Below are 8,027 nucleotides of genomic sequence, written 5' to 3'. Positions count from 1 at the left end.
TTGATCTGTAACTTGTCATGGTTTTACAAATAATCTTTGTGTCAAATTTTAAGTCAAAATGTGGAAACCAATTATCTGAGTGAATTTTCTAAGTCCAAGGGCCATAACTCTGCAAAACCGTAACAAAATTAGAACTTGATCTGTAACTTTTCATGGTTATATTAAATATCAAATTAATATCTTCAAGCATGGCCAACAGCAGTGCCATATCTCTTGCACGTAAAAGACATCCTTGTAGATTTCGAAAACGAGTAGGCTAATGCCGCTACAAGGCAGCACTCCCATTCGCAAAGTGGAAAGGGATTTATATAAGTTGCAAAACGTGTTACCGAATCCACTATAGATAAATATGTTTAAAACTGAAAAATGCGGAAATCTAATTTTCTTGACGGACATTCTGACCGACCGACAAATTGCAAACCTAAAGTCCCCTTCAACTTCGTTGGTAAGTGACTCATAAACGTTTAGTATATAATACTGAGGTTTCCTAAGATATAAACCTTATAATAGTGTAATAAATGTGCCTAGTTAATTCCCCTTACTTTTGGATATATTAATTATTTGTTGATTAAATGTTTATTTTAAGTTTAATTTGATTTAAACTCCATAGTGAGATAAAAGTAAGGATTGTTAATTTAACTGTTTTAATGTTTAAATTTTGATGTTTCTGTAATGTTTTATGAATATTAGTTTATTCAATTTGTATTCAGTACCTTTAATGTAAAAGTTATCCGGTTTAATGACAATATAAGGATTTTAATTGTTTTTCAGTCGGAGTCGGCCTTGTACAGTCCTCCAAATACTCGCCGGACTGTATCAGTCCACTTGTGTTTAGAGTTATAGTCACTACTTCGGTGCAGTTCGCAAGAGTTAGTCACCTCTTCTTGGTGCAATTTTACTACATAAAACACAACGCGAAGCCAATTTTCTTTACTAAAGACTAACTCTTGGAACACTTTATTTTTCATTTTACATTTTAATTACTCTATTTTTGAACTTCATTTAAGAAAGTTTTTTTTACTCTCGTTTGTCTGCAATTATTGTACATTTGTGACTTAACATAGTTTCATTTGATTAATTGTCTGTTGTTTAGCCATAATCTGACATCAGGTGGTCGAATAGGAACAAAACACTGGCAACTACACGTCCCGGGAGGTGTCGTCACCGACCCCCTCCGTTACAATAACACTACCATGAAAATACACCACCAAGAACGTTTCTATAAAGTTTTGAACCCTTGAATGGCTTTAAATCCTATATATCCTTAACAAGCCTATGGACTGTACAACAACACGTTTATAGTGAATATAGGGCACATATTTGGATTAAGGAGTTATGGAGCTCAAGAATACCGAAAATGGCCAAACCTTATAATAAAAAAACACAAAGCACGCTTCTATCAAGTTTTGAACCCTTAAATGGTCTCGTTAAACAATTTACATGACGTATAATTATAAGGTGACGTTCTGTAATGTAATGAAGTTTTCACATAATGTAATGAAGTTTTCACATAATGTAATGAAGTTTTCACATAATGTAATGAAGTTTTCACATCATGTAATGTAATGAAGTTTTCACATAATGTAATGAAGTTTTCACATCATGTAATGAAGAGTTCACATTATGTAATGAAGAATTCACATCATTTTATGAAGAGTTCGCATCATGTAATGAAGAATTCACATCATGTAATGAAGAGTTCACATCATGTAATGAAGAATTCACATCATGTAATAAAGAATTCACATCATGTAATGAAAAGTTCACATCATGTAAAGAAGAGTTCACATCATGTAAAGAAGAATTCACATTATGTAACGAAGAATTCACATCATATAAAGGAGAATTCACTTCATGTAAGCAACATTTGCATCATGTCATAGTAGTTTCTTCTTATAAGGCAGTGATGGCGTTCCATATGTATATAACAGTTAATATGACAAAAGCCTTAAATACACTACACAAACATCATCATGTGTGTAATATATAGGTGATTGATGTGTGCATGAACAAACAAAAATATTGCAGTTTAATAATATTATTGCATTCAAACCAATAAGGAAACTGATGATAAGGGAGCTACCATTTGATTTTTATGGGGGGGGGGGGGGGGTGGGGGGGGGGGGGGGTGGGGGCTAGGATGAAAATTTTTTTTCAGTTGTAATCTCTATCCTGCCTTTTTATTTTTCACTCTATCCGGTCCTGCTTTTTTTTTTTAGTTGATCCTGACTTTTTTTTACCTAAATTGACGTCCTGACTTTTTTTTTTTGCAAGAGTCTCATCCTGCCTTTTTTTTTTACTCAAAACTCCTGTCCTGCCTATTTTTTTCAAATTTCATCCTAGCCTAGTTGAATATGGCCCCAAGCACCGACCGCAGCAGTATTCTTTGCAAAAAAAATTCGGATAGACTTTGCTTGATGTAACACCACCAAATAAGGCCCGGTTAAACATATTGTAATGGTACATCAAAATATAGATTACTTCTAGATGTAAACGGTAAACGTTATTTTGTGAGGACATAGACCTTGATAACCACACGTTTAATATTTACTCTATTAATGATAATGCACGTGATCACTTTTATCCAAAAATATAAAGTGTAATATTTGATACATATTTAGATCATAGATAATAAGAATATAAACAGTATCCTAAATGTATATTCAATAGCATAACATTGGTTTGAAAATTCAAAAACGTGAATTTCTATTGAATTTATTATCTCTATACATGTATATACATAAGTCACAAAATTTACAAAACACATAATGATGATCGCATGTTTATTTGAGATTAGTCTTAGAACTTTACAAAAACTTTAACAGATTTTTTATCATTCAGTGTTTGAAGTTTGCATAATTTGATTTATACTGCAACTTGTGGCGTTTATTTCCTAAGTATAGTAATACAGCTATATTTGTCATCATGGATCACTTTTCCTACATTCAGAGGTTCATTAAGGGATGAAAATAAGTTTAAAATTGTGTCTTCATGTATAATAAATTTAAGTTGCAGTATAAAAACAAAAATAGGTCAAATATCGGAAAAATATAAACTTTTTTGAACTCGGCTCAAAACTTAGTAAGTGCTCGGTAGAACCTCTCCCTTCCCCAGTTTCTCAGCCATATTTAAAAAAGTTTATACTTTTCTGACATTGACCTATTTTTTTTTATATATTTCCATCACTTCATATATTATTGGCGTTCAAATGAAATAGAGAATGGAAATGGGGAATGTGCACGTGTCAAAGAGACAAAGACCTGACTAAACAAAAAAACACCAGCCGAAGGCCACCAATATAGGTCTTGTTAATGACTTCAAGGCTAGGTGTTATTACTATTTTGTTGATGTTCATGCCCATTCTTTAATTTGTTGTGTAACTAGACTCATCATAGATACCAGGACTAAATTTTGTATATACGCCAGACGCGCGTTTCGTCTACAAAAGACTCATCAGTGACGCTCCAATTCAAAAAAGTTAAAAAGGCCAAATAAAATACAAAGGTAAAGAGCATTGAGGGCCAAAATTCTTAAAAGTTTGTCAAATTCAGCTTAGGTAATCTATGCATGAGGTAGGCAAGCCTTATTATTTCAAAAATAAAATTTGTTGTGACAAGTAAATTTATAAATATAACCATATCAATGATTATTCAAGTTATCTAAAAAGAGCTGACTGCTGGGCTAGTGATACCCTCAGAGAAATCCCCACCAGCAGTGGCATCGACCCAGTGGTAGTAAATAAAATCATAGATACATGTACCAGGACTAAATTTTGTATATACGCCAGACGCGCGTAACGTCTACAAAAGACTCATCAGTGACGCTCCAATCCAAAAAAGTTAAAAAGGCCAAATAAAGTACGAAGTTGAAGAGCATTGAGGACCAAAATGCGTAAAAAAATTGCCAAATTCAGCTTAGGTAATCTATGCCTGAGGTAGACAGGCCTTTAAGATTTTTTGGACAGTTCGTCTTTTTGTTATTTTCAGCGCATTGACTTCTCCTTCTCTTTCCGACTGATCATTTTTCCTCGTGTGATAATATCTTCTTAGTACTTTATAAGGACCATAGTGGCCGAGAGCTTAAAATAGTTTTCTGCTGTATCACTAGCCTGAGGATGTCAGTTTAAACACTACACATGGCACTGTGCTCGGCTCCTCTCAAATTGACTAGGGTTCTCTTGCGATTCTCTCTTGGCACCAAAGCTGCTTGTGCCGATACAAACTATTCTTAAAAAAAAAAGAATATTGGGTATCGAGGATCCATGACACAATTAGTTCATAAACAACAATAACATACAAATTCACAGTAAGGACTTCAAAACGGAGCAAAACACTTTCAACTCACTGCAAGTTTATGACGGCCCAAGCACCGGCAAAAGTAATTCGGATCGACTTTAACATGTAACACCGCAAACATTAGGTCCTGTGTGACATATTGCATTAACTCTGTACGCAACAATCAACAATATAGGTAACTTGAAGGTAAATACGGTAAAGTTTAACATAGATTATTTGTTCAGGACATAGACCTTGATAACCACTCATATAATATTTAATTTAATGATAATGCACATGATCCTTTTATCCAAAAATATAAAGTGTAATATTTGATACATATTTAGATTACAGATATTTAATATATTAACAATATCCTAAATGTACATTCAATAGCATAACATTGTTTTGAAAACTCAAAAACGTGAATTTTTATTAAATTTATTATCTATATACATAAATCACAAAATTAACAAAACACATAATGATGATCGCATGTTTATTTTAGATCAATCCGAGATCTTTGCAAAAAACTTAAAAGATTTTTGAACATTCAATGTTTGAAGTCTGCATAATTTGATGTTGTGTTTATTTCCTAAATATAGTAACACAGCTATATTTTGTGCGATGTCAATGTCATCATGGATCACTTTTCCTACATTCAGAGGTTCATTAAGGGATGATAATAAGTTTGAAATTGAATTAACAATTTAAATAGCTGTCAATTTATCAATTTAAGTTACAGTATAAAAACAAAAATAGGTCAAATGTCAGAAAAGTATAAACTTTTTTGAACTCGGCACACAACTGATGAAGTGCTCGGTAGAACCTCGCCCTTCTCCAATTTCTCAAGCTCACACAAAAAAGTATTTTTCTGACATTGACCTAATATTGTTTATATTGTTAATAACTTCACGTGGTTGTATCATACGTTATTGACGCTCAAATGAAATGGAGAATGGAAATGGGAAATGTGGACGTGTCAAAGAGACAACAACCTGACTAAACAAAATAAAAACAGTCGAATGCCATCAATATAGGTATTGTTTATGACTGCAAGGCTAGGTGTTCTTACTATTTTGTTGAGGCTCATGCCCATTTTCTGTGTAAGGTTTTGTGGACAGTTCGTCTTTTTGTCAATTTCGGCGCATTGACCTCTCCTCGACTCTAAGATGCCACCAAAATTAGGCACTGTGTGACATATTGCTTTAATTGTGTACGCAACAATCAACAGTATAGGTAACTTGAAGGTACATACGGTAGAGTTTAACATATTATATTATTTTATATTTAGATTGCATATAATATGTATTTTAACAATATCCTCAATGTATTTTTATAGTATTAGTAATACGTTTGAAAACTTAAAAATCACAAAATTAACAATACACATAATGTTAATCGCACGATTATTTTAGATCAGTCTGAGAACTTTACAAAAACCTCAAAAGATTATTGAACTTTCTATGTTTGAAGTTTGCATACTTTTATTTATACTGCAACTTTTTGTGTTTATTTCCTAATTATAGTAACATAGCTATATTTTGTGCGATGTCAATGTCATCATGGATCACTTTTCCTACATTCAGAGGTTCATTAAGGGATGATAATAAGTTTGAAATTGAATTAACAATTTAAATAGCTGTCAATTTATCAATTTAAGTTACAGTATAAAAACAAAAACAGGTCAAATGTCAGAAAAGTATAAACTTTTTTGAACTCGGCACAAAACAGGGGAAGTGCTCGGTAGAACCTATCCCTTCCCTAGTTTCTCAGCCTCATACATCAAATTTATATTTTTCTGACATTGACCTAATATTGTTTGTATCTTGTTCCTCACTTTACGTGGTGGTATCATGCGTTAATGGCGCTCAAATGAAACAGAGAATGGAAATGGGGAATGTGCACGTGCCAAAGAGACAAAAACCTGGCCAAAAAAAACCACACAACAGCCGAAGGCCACCAATATAGGCCTTGTTTATGACTGCAAGGCTAGGTGCTATTACTATTTTGTTGATGTTCATGCCCATTCTTTAATTTTCTGTGTAAATAAACTCATCATAGATACAAGGACTACTAAATTTTGTATATATGCCAGACACGCGTTTTGTCTACAAAAGACTCATCAGTGACGCTCCAATCCAAAAAAGTTAAAAAGACCAAATTAAGTACGAAGTTGAAAAGCATTGAGAACCAAAATTCCTAAAAGTTTTGCCAAATTCAGCTAAGGTAATCTGTGCCTGAGGTAGACAAGCCTTTAAGGTTTTGTGGACAATTCGTCTTTTTGTTATTTTCAGCGCATTGACTTCTCCTTCTCTTTCCGACTTATCATTTTTCCTTGTGTGATAATATCTTCTTAGTACTTTATAAGGACCACAGCGGCCGAGAGATTTAAATAGTTCTCTACTGTATCACTAGCCTGAGGATGTCAGTTCGAACACTACACGTGGCACTGCGCACGGCTCCTCTCAAATTGACTAGGGTTCTCTTGCAATTCTCTCTTGGCACTCAAGCTGCATGTGCCGATACAAACAGTTCGTCAAAACAAAGGAAATTAGGTATCCATGATCCATGACACACAATTAGTTCATAAACAACAATAGCATACAAAATCAAAAGAACAGCACTTTTATTGTTGTTTTTTTTTTTATCTCAAATTCACAGTAAGGACTTCAAAACGGAGCAAAACACTCTCAACTCACTGCAAGTTTATGACGGCCCAAGCACCGGCAAAAGTAATTCGGATCGACTTTAAGATGTAACACCGCCAACATTAGGTCCTGTGTGACATATTGCATTAAATCTGTACGCAACAATCAACAATATAGGTAACTTGAAGGTAAATACGGTAAGTTAAACATAGATTATTTGTTCAGGACATAGACCTTGATAACCACTCATATAATATTTAATTTAATGATAATGCACATGATCCTTTTATCCATAAATATAAAATGTAATATTTGATACATATTTAGATTACAGATATTTAATATATTAACAATATCCTAAATGTACATTCAATAGCATAACATTGTTTTGAAAACTCAAAAACGTGAATTTTTATTAAATTTATTATCTATATACATAAATCACAAAATTAACAAAACACATAATGATGATCGCATGTTTATTTTAGATCATTCCGAGATCTTTGCAAAAAAACTTAAAAGATTTTTGAACATTCAATGTTTGAAGTCTGCATAATTTGATGTTGTGTTTATTTCCTAAATATAGTAACACAGCTATATTTTGTGCGATGTCAATGTCATCATGGATCACTTTTCCTACATTCAGAGGTTCATTAAGGGATGATAATAAGTTTGAAATTGAATTAACAATTTAAATAGCTGTCAATTTATCAATTTAAGTTACAGTATAAAAACAAAAATAGGTCAAATGTCAGAAAAGTATAAACTTTTTTGAACTCGGCACACAACTGATGAAGTGCTCGGTAGAACCTCGCCCTTCTCCAATTTCTCAAGCTCACACAAAAAAGTATTTTTCTGACATTGACCTAATATTGTTTATATTGTTAATAACTTCACGTGGTTGTATCATACGTTATTGACGCTCAAATGAAATGGAGAATGGAAATGGGGAATGTGCACGTGTCAAAGAGACAAAGACCTGACTAAACAAAAAAACACCAGCCGAAGGCCACCAATATAGGTCTTGTTAATGACTTCAAGGCTAGGTGTTATTACTATTTTGTTGATGTTCATGCCCATTCTTTAATTTTCTGTGTAACTA

The sequence above is a fragment of the Mytilus trossulus genome, chromosome 12 (genome assembly GCF_036588685.1).
Source record: "Mytilus trossulus isolate FHL-02 chromosome 12, PNRI_Mtr1.1.1.hap1, whole genome shotgun sequence".
NCBI lineage: Eukaryota > Metazoa > Mollusca > Bivalvia > Mytilida > Mytilidae > Mytilus > Mytilus trossulus.
The sequence above is the reverse complement of the archived record's forward strand: the minus strand, read 5'-3'. Positions refer to the sequence as shown.